The sequence below is a fragment of the Marmota marmota genome, unplaced genomic scaffold (genome assembly GCF_001458135.2).
Source record: "Marmota marmota marmota unplaced genomic scaffold, marMar, whole genome shotgun sequence".
Lineage (NCBI taxonomy): Eukaryota > Metazoa > Chordata > Mammalia > Rodentia > Sciuridae > Marmota > Marmota marmota.
In genome coordinates this window covers 4,310,483-4,324,554 of record NW_026000241.1, presented here as the reverse complement: position 1 = coordinate 4,324,554, position 14,072 = coordinate 4,310,483, and the positions used below count along the sequence as shown (strand labels likewise).

General features: G+C 41.6%; 1 long non-coding RNA gene across 4 annotated transcripts in view; it reads right to left on the bottom strand.

The window, feature by feature from the left end:
• LOC125613703 overlaps positions 1–7,986 on the bottom strand; it is a 22,343-nt gene extending 14,357 nt beyond the window's left edge. For 2 of the 4 annotated variants that reach the window (XR_007344248.1, XR_007344249.1), the window contains exon 1: positions 7,258–7,986. This is a non-coding gene — a long non-coding RNA (uncharacterized LOC125613703). Of the gene's footprint in view, positions 1–3,981; positions 4,441–7,257 lie in introns of those variants that run through there. The other 2 variants (XR_007344250.1, XR_007344247.1) reach the window with 2 other exon arrangements.
• Positions 7,987–14,072: the final 6,086 nt, after the last annotated feature.

The window sequence follows — 14,072 nt, the reverse complement described above, 5'->3', positions numbered from 1 at the left end:
AAAAAAAAAAAAAAAAAAAAAAAAAAAAAAAAAGGGACTGGGGATGTGGCTCAGTGGTTAAGCACCCCTGGGTTCAACACCCGATCCCTTAAAAAAAATCAATAAAAAGATCCTCATGGGTCAATGACTAACTTCAAGGTTACAGAATGTGTGTACATGTACGAATTCTCTACTGCATTAGTGCCCAAAACGAGACATGTTTTCTCCTTAAAGAGACTTCAGTTCCTAATTTCTCCCCATTGAAGGACAATGAGAATGAAAGTACTGATTATTTCAATAACAGTTCAGTCTTCCTAAGTGTTCAAAATAATCCTTCGTCTAGCTCAAGAATGACAAAATATAAGCTGAGTGGGGTGGCACATACCTGTAATTCCAGTGACTCAGGAGGCTGAGGCAGAATAATCCCGAGTTCAAAGCCAGCCTCAGAAACTTAGCAAGGCCCTAAGCAATTTTGTGAGACCCTGTCTCAAAATAGAAAATGGGCTGAAAAATGCAGCCCTGGGTTCAATCCACAGCACCAAGAAAGAAAAAAAGGAGACAAAAACAGAGGAAACTAAGGGGAGAAGAGAGAAGGAAGAATTTGCCTGCTGTTATTTATTAATCTCACTAATATTGAAATATGTCTTTACTAAGAAAAGGTGATATTTGGTCCCTGGATGTATGTTGTTAGTTTTCCATTACCGTCTAACAATTTATTCAAAAAGTTAGTAGTTTAAGACAATACATATTTATTATTTCTCAGTATCTGTGGATGAGGAATCAAAGTGAGCTTAACTGGGCCCTTAACTTGCAATCAAAGTGTTGGTCAAGGATGGGTTTCATTTAAAGATTCAGTTGTGCTGGACAGGGTGGTGCACTATAATTCCAGCTACTTAGGAGACTGAGGCAGGAGGATCCAAGTTTGAGCCTGGCATGGGCATCTTAGGAAGACCCTGTCTCAAAATAAAATTTAAAAGATCCAGGGTTGTAGCTCAGTGGTACAATGCTTGCCTGGCATTAAGTGAGGCTTTGAATTTGATCCACAGTAGGAAGGGAGGGAAAGAGAAAGGAAGGAAGGAAAAGGCTTATTATGGAAAAGTCTTTTTCCAGAGTTGGTTGGCAGAAGTAAGCTCCTGAAGCTGAAGACTTCAGCTTCTTGTCGGCTTTTGGCCAGAAACCATCCTCGGTTCCTTGGCACATGGGTCTCTCATGCATGGCAATTTGCTTTGTCAGAAAGTGTAAGCTGCCTAGCTTGCCTGGTGGTGCATACCTGTAATCCCAGTGACTCAGAAGGCCGAGGCAGGAGGATTGCTAGTTTGAGGCCACCCTCAGCAATTTAGACCCTGTCTCAAAAAGTAAGAAGGCCTGGACATATGATATAGCTCAGTGGTAAATTCCTCCGTGGGTTCAATCCCCAGGATCCCTTCCCCACAAAATATGAAAGCTGAGAAAGCTGAGTTAGATGTATGTCAAGGATTTAGTCACTTAGTGGGGAAATTTACTCTCTTTTACTCACTTTTTGCCATACTCTTATTTTTTAGAAGCAAGTCACATACAAGGGAAAGAGATTATACAAGGGCCGGACACTTGGAGCAGGGATCACTGGGAACCATTTGAAATTTACCTACCACACAATGTTTGTATAAATCTAGATTGATCAGTTCATTTTTCTGGAAAGATAAAAGGGACAAGAAAAGACGTAAGCTTTCCCTCCTGTTATGTACTTAAGCTAACGGGGGTGGGGGGGGATGCTATTCCTACAAATTTTTACAACAGTCTTTCCCATGGGTTTCCTGTTAAAATACATTAACAAGTATCCTTCTCCAAAATAGGCTGGCTTCATCAACAGTGAAAATCTGCCAAGACATGGAACCCTTCCCTAGCCGGACACAGTGGCACACACTTGTAATCCCAGTTGACTCAGGAAACTGAGACAGGAGAATCCCAAGTTCCAGCCTGCCTTGGCAAATTAGTAAATAAGATACATTAAAAAATTAAAAGGACTGGGGTATAGCTCTGTGGCCGAGTGCCCCTGGGTTAAAAATTCTTAGTACTGCAAAACAAAACAAACAAACAAACTTTCCTCTTTCCTGCTCAGCAAATACCAAAGAATTACTTCAACACCCAAAGCAGTCTTACTTAACCCACTGCCACACATTCTGGCCTTGAACTTGAGGGATCACCAGAAGCTCAAAACCAATATTTTGTTTATTTATTTATTTATTGTGCTAGTGATGGAACCCACAGCCTTGCTCATGCTAGGCAAATGCTCGGTCACTGAGCTAAAACCCCAGCCTTGTGCCCAAAATTTTAGTAGTACCTTGCTTAATCTTTAAACTTTCAATTGCCAGCTTTCACCACGAGCCTTAACTGAGGTCTCTTGCATATCTGTTTGTTTCCTGGCCACACATTCAGAAGTTTGTGCATTTCAACTTCATCATTAACTTTTTTTTCCATTTATTTTTTAGTTGTAGGTGGACATAATACCTTTATTTTATTTTTATATGATGCTAAGGATTGAACCCAGTGCTTCATACATTTGAGGCAAGCGCTCTACCTCAGAGCTACAACCCCAGCCCATCATTAATTTTTCTATTCACTTCACTTGCAATTTTCCTCATAGATTGATTCATGCTTCTCTCTCTCTCTCTCTCTCTCTCCCCTCCTCAAAATTTTGAGCCAGACATGGTGGTACACACCTGTAATCCCGCAACTGGGGAGGCTGAGGCAGGAGGATTGCAAGTTTGAGGCTGGTTTCCATAAGTTATTGAGACACTCAGAAACTTAGCAAGACCCTGTCTCAAAATAAAAAAAAAAAAAAAAAGAAGAAGGAGGGATGGGGATATAACTTAGTGGTAGAGAACCCTGAGTTCAATCCCCATTAACCCCTTTCCAAAACAATAAAGATTGAAAATAACTGAAATATCACACAAGGACATATGCATAAACCATAAGTGTAGTATATGACTACAAACCTAATGCATACGCAGAAAATGATAATTTTGAGTCATACAAGATGAAAAAGTTGTAGAGATTTATTGTACAACATTGTGCTTATAATTAACAATACTGCACTGTACACTTAAAAATCTGTCCATAGTGGGCTGGGGTTGTGGCTCAATGATAAAGCATGTGCTTAGAGTGTATGAATCCTCAGTACCCTCCCCCCAAAAAATTGGTTATAAGGATAGACCTCACATTATGTGTTTTTTTCCTAATGTGTGTGCATTGTAGGAGCAGGACACAGCAGGGAACAAGTCAGCAGGGCTATGCTAAGTCTTTGATTTGGGCTTTTTGTTTGTTTGCTTTTGGTACTGAGGATTGAACCCAGGGTTGCTTAACCACTGAGCAATATCCCCAGCCCATTTTATCTTTTATTTTGAGACAGGTCTTGCTAAGTTGCTGAGGCTGGCTTTGATCCTCCTGCCTCAGCCTCCTGAGCCCCTGGGATCATAGGTATGCGTTACCATGCCCAGCTGAGTCTTTAATTTGGAAAACAAATTCATAAAAGAGAGGAGAAATAGAACATTGCTAAATCTCAGAAAACCAACATCTCCTCCCTGCCCATCCTTTCCTGATCATTCCCTCAGCTAACCAGGAATAATTACTTGTTTGTTTTTATAGTTTATTCAGCCTGTCTGTTTTTGACACCTACACAATTATTAAGCCATCATATATGCATATGTGCCCATTTCTTTGGCTTCCCCTTATGTTCATAAAAATCACTCATGTTGCCATATGTGCCTGTGGTGTATTCAGTTGCATTACATTACTGTTTATTTATGCTACCATAAATGGACATTTGGGTTAACTTTTGTGTGAGCTCTTAGGAACAGCACCATTCCAACCCTTTTTTTTTTTTTTTTTTTTGTACTAGGGATTGAACTCAGGGGCACTTGACCACCGAGCCACATCCCAGCCCTATTTTGTATTTTATTTAGAGACAGGGTCTCACTGAGTTGCTTAGTGCCTCACCATTGCTGAGGCTGGCTTGGAACTCACCATCCTCCTGTCTTAGCCTCCGGGTCCGCTGGGATTTCAGGAGTGTGCCACCGTGCCCGGCCCAAACCTTTTTCAAACTTCCTAAAGTGTGTCAGCAAGTTTCTGTGAAATAGAAATACTGGGTCATATGGTTCAATGAAGCTTCAGTTTCATCAGATAAAGTCAAAGTGTTAGATTTTAGTCAAACATAGCATGTATGAGGCCCTGGGTTCAATCCTCAGTACCACAAAAACAAACAACAACAACAACAACAAAAGATTGTGAACCAAATATCCACTGTCATTCCTTGTTTGACCTTCAGACTTCTTCTTCCTAAGGATTTTTTAAAAAAAGAATACACACACACACACATGCATATATATAAATATTGAGACAGGGTCTCACTGAATTGTTGAGTCTGGCCTTGAACTTGTGATCATCCTTCAAGCCTCCCAAATCACTGGGATTACAGGTGTGTGCCACTGTGTCCAGCCTATTTTATATTTTTATTGTGGTGCTTGGGATTGAACCCAGGGGCATTTTACCACTAAGCTACATTCCCTGCTCTATTTTATATTTTACTTTGAGACAGGTTCTCATTATGTTGCCTAGACTGGTCTCAAACTCGTGCTTCTCCTGCCTCAGGCTCCTAAGTACCTGAAATTACAGACATGTATCATTGCATCTGGTCTAATGACTTTTAGCTTATGTACAACCTCTGCATTTTCTTTATATTTTGAAACTTTGAAAAATTTATTTGCCAGGCATGGTGGCTCATGCCTGTAAATCTTAGATTTGGGAGGCTGAAGCAAGAGTATCACGAGTTCAAGGCTAGCTTCAGCAACATAGTAAGGTCCTAAGTTAGCAAGATCCTGTCTCAAAACAAAAAATAAAAAGGGCTGTGGATGGGGGAATATGGCTCAGTGGTTAAGCACCATTGGGTTCAATCCCCTGTACTAAAAAAAAGAAAGAAAAAGAAAATTTAAACTTACTAAGTAAAAACACAACAAAATACAGATTAATAATAAAATAGCAGAGACTAAAATCATCCTTAGGACCAATATGTGCCTGTTTGTGCAAGTACAATAGTAATGCTTTATGATGAAGCATACTTTTTTAAAAAGACAAAATACTTTTATTTTATTTATTTATTTTTATGCAGTGCTGAGGATTGAACCCAGTGCCTCACATGTGCCAGGCAAGCACTCTACCGCTGAGCCCCAGCCCCTGCCCAAATTTTATATAAACTTAAAATGACTAAAAAAATCTACTGCTGGGTCTCTTGGTACATCCCTATAATCCTAACTACTCAGGGAGTTAAGGAGGATGGATCACCAGTTCAAGGCTAGCTTGGACAACTTATCAAGATTGTATCTCAAAATAAAAAATTAAAGGGCTGGGGTTTTGCTCAGTGGCACAGCATTTGCCTAGCACATGTGAGGCCCTGGATTTGAGCTTTACCACTACATATAAACAAACAAATGAACTAAAGGCATTCTGTCTGTATACAACTACAATTTTTTTTTTTTTTAATTAAAAATGAAAAGAGCTGAGAATATAGCTAAGTGGTGGAGCCCTTGTAAGGCCCTGGGTTTAATTCCAGTACCACCATAAAAAAGAAAGAAAAAAAAAATCCACAAATTAAAATTGCAGAGTATTTTCCATATGATAATAAAGAAATATCTACTTGAAAAAACTTACTATTTACTTGTTTCCTTCCTTCCTTCCTGTACTGGGGATTGAACTCAGGGACACTCTACTGAGCCATATCCCCAGTATTTTTTATTTTTATTTTGCAACAGATCTCACTAAATTGCCTATGTTGACCTCAAATTTGTGCCAACACACCTGGCTTGTTATAGTTCTTTTTTTTCTTTTTAGGTACCACAGATTGAACTCAGGGGCACTCGAGCACTGAGCCTCATCCCCAGCCCTATTCTGTATTTTATTTAGAGACAGGGTCTCACTGAGTTGCTTAGCACCTCATCGTTGCTGAGGCTGGCTTTGAACTTGTGATCCTCCTGCCTTAGCCTTCCAAGATGCTGGGATTGCAGGTGTGTGCCAAGGCACCCAGCTTGTTATATTTCTCTTTTTGTTTTTTCTTTTTGGTACCAGGGATTGAACCTGGGGTGCTTAACCAGTGAGCCATATCCCCAGCTAAGCCTTTTTTATATTTTATTAAGAGACAGGGTCTCGCTGAGTTGCTAAATGCCTCACTAACCTGCTGAGAGCTGGCTTTCAACTCATGATTCTCCTGCCTCAGCCTCTGGAGTTGCTGGGATTACAGGCATGGGACACTGTGCCCAGTTCTTGTTTTATTTCTTTATATAATAACTGGCTAATGTATCTTCTATTTTCTTCTAAGTATTCATAAAAAATGACAGATTTTACTATGTGACTTTCAAACTGGCAGTTCCCAATTACTTCCAAATATATCTTTTGTCTATAACAATAATAAATTAAATAGATAATGCAAGACAATGAAGGGAAAGGGCAACCTAAAATGGATACATTCCTGTTTCTTTAACAACAACAAACTAGTTGTTATTTCATATTTACATAACCCTATGTACATTCCTATTTGTTTTTCTTCTGATCATCTTCCACAAATTGCTGAGTGGGCAAAATCAGGAGCCAGAAGATATTCACAAATTTCAATACTCTGTAACACAAATTAGAAGGAAGCTTTGAGGAATCAGTTACAATTAACACCTTTAGTTTGTGCAATTAATTATTTATCTCATGCTTTGTTAAAATGAAGAGTAAGTTTAGCACAGTGGGTAGGTACATGCCTATAATTCCAGCTACTTGAAAAGCTGAGGCAGGATTCTGAGGCCAGCCTGGGCAATTTAGAANTGGGGGGGGGGGTGTGTGCTTGCTGGGCGAGCGTTTTACTATGAAGCTACAACCCCATCTATTTTTTAAAAGATGGGACTAAAAATGACGAGAGTGAATATAAAGGTAAACGCGGGAGAGGCGGTGGTTGTTTCCAGGTTTGAGAAATTTCACAGAATCGTCACATTAAGTTGCAAGAGATCTAAGCCTAGCCTCCCTTTACAGATCCCAAAAGCCTTTTTGTGCTTTGGGTCGATGTTTTCTTTGTAAGCCCCAGAAGGGGTCTGTGATTGTCCAGGGGTCACACATCTAGACTAAGCCCATACTGGAAGGAGTTGACTTATGGGTTGAATCTTAAGGATGAGAGTGCCCTGGGCTCGGAGACCAGCGCTTTTCGATCTTCAGATCCCAGGGACCAGCTAAGAAAGGTGCCGTCTCCGCCTGGTGACAGCCTTCTCTTACCTCCTTTCCTTCACTTCACCTCAACCCAGCGCCCACACCGTAGCTCTCGCCTTCATCCCGGCACCACCGTCTCCGGCGCTCAGCTTTCACTCAGGCGGCCTCCCTCAGACAGGAGTCTCTTCCCGGTCCCTTCCATCCGTCCTCGGGATCTCTGCGTCGTCCTCCCTCTCTCTGAGGGTCTATCATCAATATCCTCCGTAAAATTTTGGACGCTTGTCTCAACCTTCAGATCTTTTCTTTCAGGCGCAGCCTCCAGTCCGTGGGTCTCCCTCAGCTCCTTCCCTTGGTCTGTGGGGCCCCCTCTCTAGTCTGCAAGGTCTGTGGGGCCCTTTTCTCAGTCTGCGGGGACCCCTCTCTCTGTCTGAGGGATCGCCCTCATTAGATCTTCTGGGTCCCTTCCAGCAGCGAGATTACCTCAAACCCTGCGCGTCGGATCCCTGCACTCTCTTCACCTCCGCAGTTACCTCTGCGCAGCTTGCTCGCTCCCGCGCCGGGACAGAGCGCGCACGCAGGGCGGCGGCGACAGCACGTGGTCGCGCGCGCAACGTGCGCGGTGACGTCAGTGCGCTGGCGGCGGCGGCGGCTGCGGCGGCGGCAGGGCTGTTTGTTCTGCTCTCCGCAGCCGAGGAGCCGAAGCAGTAGCAGTGGCGGCAGCGGCGGCGGCGGCGCTGCCGGCGGTGCCTGCGGGCGAGCTGGGCCCTGGTGAGTGCAGCGGAGCGGTGGGCGCGGCGGGCGNNNNGGGTAAGTCCGGGCCCGGCGTGGTGGCCGCGGGCGCCTCTGTACCAGGCTGAGACACTCCGGAGCCGTCAGGGCCTTGGCGCTCACGTGGGCTTTGTACGGCGCGCTCTTCCGGCACCTGGGTTCTTCTGCCCGGACTGGGGCAGCTCGCCCCCGCCCCGTATTCTTACCTTATGAGACGTCACCCTTGGCTCTGTCGAGAACCAGGCAGGTTTCCTCTGGAGGGAGGGGGCTGCCATCTCACGCCTGTCCGAAGACAACCCCCAGGGGATGGGAGAGGTGACTTGGGCGAGCCAGGCTCTCCTGACCCACCCATCCCCAGCTTGGCAGCCCCTCGCTGGGCGCTTTGTTTTGTTGGGTCGGTCTAACTGGCGTCCTTGCCTTGGCCTCCTGTTTGAGGTGTTGTATGTGTGTGTTCTGGTTTGGGGTGGGAATGTGGGGGAGTTGTGATTCAGCGAAATAAAATGATCCACCCTGCACGCGCACACACGGAAATAGCACAACTTCGTTCTCCTGTGATGCCCCCAAAGCTCGGCCTTGGATGAAGATGGGAAATCCCACTTTGGGTGTAGTGGACGGTGTAAATACTTATGTTCAGGCCCGTGGATGAGTCATGTGCTTCTGCTGAGTGGCTGACCTCCCTTTTACTGAAGAAAACGCTTTGTTTTTGAATTGTTGTTTTAATCTGCTTGCTTATTTGTTTGTTTATGCAGCCTGGTAAGGTTTATCGTCTTGGTTCTTGGGTTCATTTTTGTGTTTATATGTTGGTTACAAGTGACGTCTTGTACTCTGTGCCTTGTAAGAATCGGAAATGTTTTTTGAGAGGGCTCTTCTAAGTCCTTAGTTACCAAAAAATCAAGCTGCAGTGTGTCTCTAATCCAGTGACTTTTGGGTGCTGGAATTATGTTTGGGAGATTTTTATGAGTAGAACTGTTAAGTTTCCAAAATTGTTAGCCCTGGGAATTTGTAGATCTTGGAAGTTGTAAAGAAAGTTATATTCAAAAGAATTTATGAATGTGTTTCCAATTTCAAGGCAATCTTGTATGCCACAGTCTGTTTTATGACTTTGACAATAATTTAATGAACATTCCTTTAGGTTTAATTTGGATAGGAGTTATCTTTTCACCAAGACATGGTAGGTAGCCAACCCCTTCCCCCCAAAAAAAACTTTGGGGAAAGGTAAACCTCTAAGATGATTTCCATTGATCAAATTGAGATGGAAAAGCCTAATCTGGAACTTACATACATTGCTGCTCTTATCCTCCATAACTCTTAACTTGGGTAGGCGTGGAAAGTATCCAGAAGCTCAGGCTGGAGTAAAGTTGTTTATAAACCTCTTAAGATGATTTTAGATCGTTTCAACTGAAAGATTCCACCTCCTTGTAACTTGCCAGCATCTCATACATGTAGATTGCTGAAAATTAAAGGAATTTTGCATTCTGAGAAATTAGAACCATGAGAGTGGTTAAGGATAGTTTGGGGTTTCTATATTCCTAGCTTGGAGAACAACAAGGCAAAAAAAAAAAAAAAAAAAAGAAAGAAAGAAAGAAGAAGAAAGGTTAGGCCTCTTTAGTAAAATTTCCACTAAATTATTGAATTGTTTAAAGGAATTTAGACTTTGTTTCCAAAAGTTACCTTTTTGAGCCAGTTTTTGTGATCTTTGTACTAAATTTACCTTTTTTTGGAGGTGGGGGAGAATGCAATATTTTCACATTACACAATTCAGGTTATTGAATGACTTGAGATCCACAGATTCTGGAGAGATTTGAAGTTTGTTTTTTAAGCAAAAACTGTTTGATGCCTCAGCAATTTGAATCCTGGGCTATTAAATGAGCTTCCTACAACCCACTGTCATGGTCTGTCAAGATTGTATGGATGTCAGTTATTTTGATTTCTAATTTTGATTAATCTTGTAAAGTAGACCATGTTGGTCTTAATAAAAGGAGAGAAAAGCTGCTACTAATGTTTCATAAATCTTTGTGTTTAGAAAAGACTGGACATTTACTAGGTGAATTGTGGGTTGATTCCTTATTGATGCTAACATAAGACATGTTTGTAAAAACAAAGTGTCCTTAAGCTACTTAAAAAAAATAAATAAATTTGGGCTGGGATTGTGGCTCAGCGGTAGAGCACTGGCCTAGCATGGGCACGACCCGGGTTCGATTCTCAGCACCACATAAAAATAAAGGCATTGTGTTGTGTCCAGCTACAAAAAGATATATTCTCTCTCAAAAAATAAATAAATAAGTTCCATGAAGGCATAGTTTTTTGTTTATCATTCTTTCTGTTTGTTGTGTACTCAATGCTTAGAAGATGATCTTAAATTCTTGAGTGAATAAGCTAAGAGATAATTGAGCAAGTATTTGGCATGTCCATATTACAAAATGCAAGTAATTCCTTTAAAAATATTGTTAGTGGACATAATTGATCAATCGTGACTAATAAGGAATATGAGCTTTAAAATAACATTGAGGTCCCTAGGTATTTCTGTAGACTTAATGTGAGCAGTGTGGCATGCAGTTGCTTTTATGTACTGACTATTGTACATTTCTCATTCGGCTATTTAATTATTTATTTGTTTGTTTTTGTTGTGGGAACAAACCCAGGGCCTCACACATCCTAGGAAAGCACTCAACTATAGAGTGAAGCCCTCCATTTAGCAATTTGAAATGTGTAATGAGTGAATTTGGATTGTAGTTCAACCCAGGCATGTATGGATAGAATTTCTTAATGTGAATCCCATGTTGTCACTAAAAACATGATCACTTAAAAAAAAAAAAAAAGCACATTCTTTTTAATATTATGATTTGTGGGTATGCAGTGAGCTCATCTATATAATTAATAACTAGACTTTTACTGTGTGCAAGACAATGGTTTTGTATAATAACATTGTTTTGATAAGTATAGTTTTTTTTAAGTGTGTTCATCAACCAATGTTTATTGGATATCAATTATATGTAATTTGAGGATCACACTGTTATTGTAAAAAAATCCTTTCAGACATCTTTTTGTATGGGTTTTTCTTTTTTCTTTCTTTCTTTAGGTGGGGTACTGAGTATTGAATCCAGAGGTGCTTTACCACAGAGCTACATTAGAGCTGTGTCAGTCTCCCCTCCCCCCGCCCCCCACCCAGACAGGGTCTCAATTAAATTGTTGAGGGTCTGCAAAGTTGCACAGGCTGCCCTCAAACTTAAGATCTTCCTGCCTCAGCTTCTAGAGGGAGCAAATTTCGGTAAGGGATTACAGGCTTTGCCACTGAGTGCCTGGTTTCTTTCTGTGTTTTTAATAATGACTTTGAGATAATTCTCACACATGACAAAATTACGAGCACTTAGCATATTCACAGAATTGTGCATCCATCATTATAATCAATTTTAGGAGAGTTCCATCTCCCCTAAAAGAAACCCTATATCTGTGTAGCAGTCACTCCCCCTCAACCCTGGAAACCACTAATCTATAATTATTTTTTTTAGATTTGCTTTTTTGGGGGATATTTTAGTAGTATGGATTCTTTCACTCAAAATGTTTTCAAAGGTTCGATATTTGTAGTGTGAATCAGTACTACATCCCTTTTTGATATTCCATTATATGGATGTAATACATTTTATTTCTATATATTAATCAGTGGTGGAATTTGGGTTGTTTCCACTTTTTGTTGTGAATGATACTGCTATAAATGTTTGTGCACAAGTATTTGTGTGACATGTATGAACTTTCTTGGAGCAGCTGTCTAGGAATGAAATTGTTTAGGTCACATAGTAATTGTGCTGAACCTTTTTAAGGATGGATGCACAGTGTCTTTAACTCATTCACTTTCTAGAGTTTTTAACAGAAGTGTCAAAAGCTTTATGGAATGCAGTGTAAACATTTAAATGAATGAGGAAATGGAAGTACAAGAAGGTCAGCATGTTGACATGTTGTACTGAGGTCTGCATGATTTGATCCTTATTTGATTTTAACTTGTCTGTGCTTACAGAACAATTTGAAATGCTGGCATATAAAATCAGTTTGGCTGAGCGCCATGGCGCACACCTGTAATCCCAGCAGCTCAGGAGACTGAGACAGGGGGATCTTGAGTTCAAAGCCAGCCTCAGCAACGGCAAGGCACTAAGCAACTCAGTGAGACCCTGTCTCTAATTGGGCTGGGAATGTGGCTCAGTGGTTGAGTGCCCTTCAGTTCAATCCTTGGTATCCCAAAAAATAAGTTAAAAAAATAATAAAACAGTTTGAAGGATGTACTCCAATCTTGACCAACTGCTGTTACTGTATAGATTGATTTTAATATTAAAATTTTTTTTTTTTTTTTTTTTTAAGTCTAAACAGGCTGCCTACCTTTTACTAAAATCACATCCATGGGTCTGGAGATATAGCTCAGTTGTTAGAGTGCTTGCCTCGCATTTACAAGGCCCTGGGTTCAATCCCCAGTACCCCCTCCCACCCAATACACAGACATACATCCATATGTATAAGTCATAAAATGTAGTTCATTCTGAAGAAATAGATGATGAGTTCAGTGTCAGGGTTAGGGGAAAGAGGCAATCTATCCCATTCCTTTTTTGACGGTGCTGGGATGGAATCCTAGGCCTCACCCATGCTAGGCAAGCAACTTTGTCATGCTCCTGAGCTACATCCCCAATTGTCCCCCCCCTTCCCCTCCTCTCAGTGGGGAACAGAGTCTTGCTAAATTGTCCAGGCTGACCTCTAACTTTGGATCCTCCTGCCACAGCATCCTTAATAGCTGGTATTACAGGTATGTGACTGAAGTTTTTAGCATTTTTTTCCCTACAAATGACAGTTGTGTAAAAAAAAAAAATGTTATATGGGATTCTGAGAAGCAAAAGCGTTTTGGGTGCTTGATCTTTGTTCTTTCTCCTTTCTTGCCCCAAGTTGGACTTTGTTTCCTCAAATCAAGTCTCTTAACCCTGGGATAGCAGTCCAGTATTACTTGAATGTGCTAGGGAGGGTGACTGTAAAGGACTTGAGTAGCTTCTGGGCATCTGGTCCAGTCTTACTTTTGCTGTCCTGTCCCTAAGACTCTGAAACCACCTTTCTGGCACAGTCAAACCCAGTTTGATTCCTGGCCATGTTGCCCGCCTGCTGTACAATCTTTAGTTTCTAATTCAACCCTCCTTGAGTTTCATTTGCGCACCTTTCCTATGAGGGTAAAATGAGGAACTTAAAGGGCACACAGCACTAATCTTGGCACCAGTGCAGTGCCCTCTCAAGGTTAGCTACTTCCTGTCATTGCCCAGGGTGAAGAATAGAATTGGGTATGGATTTGGTACATTCCTGTAATCCCAGCAAAATCGGGAGACTGAGGCAGGAGGATCACAAGTTCGAGGCCAGCCTCAGCTATTCAGCCAGGCCATAAGCAGCTTAGTGAGATCCTGTCTCAAAAGATTAAAAGGGTTGTTTTTTAGTTTGTCTTAGGTATGGGCTATTCTTTGATCTTTTCTTCGACATGTGTTGGCCTGTTTGATCCAATGTAGAAAGGCTGTGGGACCTCATGCTCACCACCCTGGATTCAATCCCCGATACAAATAATTAAATAAATAGAAGCAGGAAGAAGATGCAAGGGATGAGAGTACAGCCATTGACAGTTAAGAATGTGTACTAGTGGATGTAAGGGTTGTTTCCAGCCACCAAAATCCTCCAGTGCCATGCCAAGGGTACTATGTCATCTTCTGAGAAAGTTGTGAGTGGAGAGCAGTGGAGGAGAGGATTTGAAAGGGGATTGCCTTTGTTTTATCTGATAATGAGGTAAATAATGGTGATAATGGGATCAGTGAAAATGAAGCAATTGAGGGCATCCACCCTGGGATGTATGTTGCAGAGTTTGGAAAAATGATCCAGCAGAAGAAGGTGATCCACTGCATCTCCTGGCCTAAAATGTAACTTATCTACTTCATGAAAACCTAGTTATCTAAACAAAGGTGTTGGACAGGGATCCAGAGGTGCTGGTGAACTGAAGTTTTTCCAGAGATAGGCACAACATCTCTCCATACCTTCCTCACCTTCCTTGGCTTTGATTTAAATTATATTGAAATGTAGGCTTGGTAAAAATATTCTGGTCCTCA